The sequence below is a fragment of the Ictidomys tridecemlineatus genome, chromosome 3, assembly GCF_052094955.1.
Source record: "Ictidomys tridecemlineatus isolate mIctTri1 chromosome 3, mIctTri1.hap1, whole genome shotgun sequence".
NCBI classification, from domain to species: domain Eukaryota; kingdom Metazoa; phylum Chordata; class Mammalia; order Rodentia; family Sciuridae; genus Ictidomys; species Ictidomys tridecemlineatus.
The window spans coordinates 68,289,008-68,290,359 of NC_135479.1; the positions used below are offsets into that span (position 1 = coordinate 68,289,008).

Here is a 1,352-nt window from a genome sequence, read left to right on the forward strand (position 1 = left end):
CATCATGGTGGAGAGTGCATAGCAGAGCAGATTATTCACTGAATGCTGAGTCAAGAGAAAAAGAGAAAGAAACTGACATCTTATAATCCCCTTTGAAGGCACACCCTCTGAGCCAAAATTTCCCATGAGGCCTCATTCCTTAGTTTCCACCAATTTCCAATAGTGACACCCTGCAGATCAAGATTTTAACACCTGGTTCTTTGGGGGATGTTGAGGGTCTAAACCATGGCAACAGTGAACAGTGAGTCTAGTTTGGTGGCTGTAGCTTTTAAAGATTCTTCAGTTGCCATGGAGAGCTGTGGGTTGGGTGGAAAGTTGTCATTTGAAGCATACATTTGGAGTCCTCTGGTCCTAAGAGAAGAGCATGCCTAAGAATGTGTCCTCATAGGGAACATCAGTGGGCAAATGGAATGGGGCATTTCAGTGTCATACTAATGAGCCCAAAAAGAGGGCAATGAAGCGGCCTGACCCTACCCTTTGTCAAGAGGACCACTTGCCCAGAGCCAGGGCCTCTTACCTGAAGGTCCATCCCAGCAGGACCCAGACCTTCCTTAAAGATACACCAAGACAGCTTCCCCACAAATAGCATTTATTAAAACTTGTGTTCTTCCTACAAGGGTTTGCCAAGGTAAAGGTGAGAGTTGTTCTCCATTTTTCACATCAGACTGATAATGTGCTCACACTGCAACAAAGTTTGAGGGAGGCAAATCTCACACAATGGCATTAAAACATGCATTGTACATAAGAACATCCAAGGAATCATGCTTTTGTTAGTTAATTTATGTCAAGTAAGACTGTGATATGATAATTGCAAATTACAATATTGTATAATTTGGAACTCCAAAAGGTAAATACAAGTTGTTTTACAAGATAAAGTACAGCATCCTGAGACCCCACAAACTTTAGACTAAAAATTGAATATTGTGTAAAAATCATAGCTCAGTAGGCTTTTGACTGGCATTTTATGGGCCACTGCTGAGAAATGCTGTTCTACACTTTGCATGTTACCTTATTTAATATGGGAAATTACCTTGAAATAAAGTAGCTTCTCTCCTCCACATTTTGCAGGTGAAAAAATGGAGTCACAGGGAGAGGTTCCCTAACTCTCCCCATTTACCTTATATTAAAGTTGTCAGAATTAAAATGGAGCCTCTTGGGTTAAGCTTGAACAAAATGTAAATTAATCAGGGAGGCGGTAATGGAGGCAATGTCACCTGCATTTGCCTGTTAACAAGAACTGCTACAAGAGACTGCCAGAACCATCCCCTTGCACAAAGCCATCACAACCTTGCTCACAAAACACTTCTGTAAGAACTGTCCAACAACTGCCCACCTAACCTCAGGTAATGACA

The 1,352-nt window shown here is 41.7% G+C and overlaps 1 non-coding gene across 1 annotated transcript; it reads right to left on the minus strand.

The window, feature by feature from the left end:
• Positions 1 to 658: 658 nt before the first annotated feature.
• On the minus strand, positions 659 to 760 carry LOC144376576 (small nucleolar RNA U13). The gene has a single exon (XR_013437158.1). It is a non-coding gene; the product is annotated as a small nucleolar RNA U13 (small nucleolar RNA).
• Between the last annotated feature and the right edge of the window lie 592 nt (positions 761 to 1,352).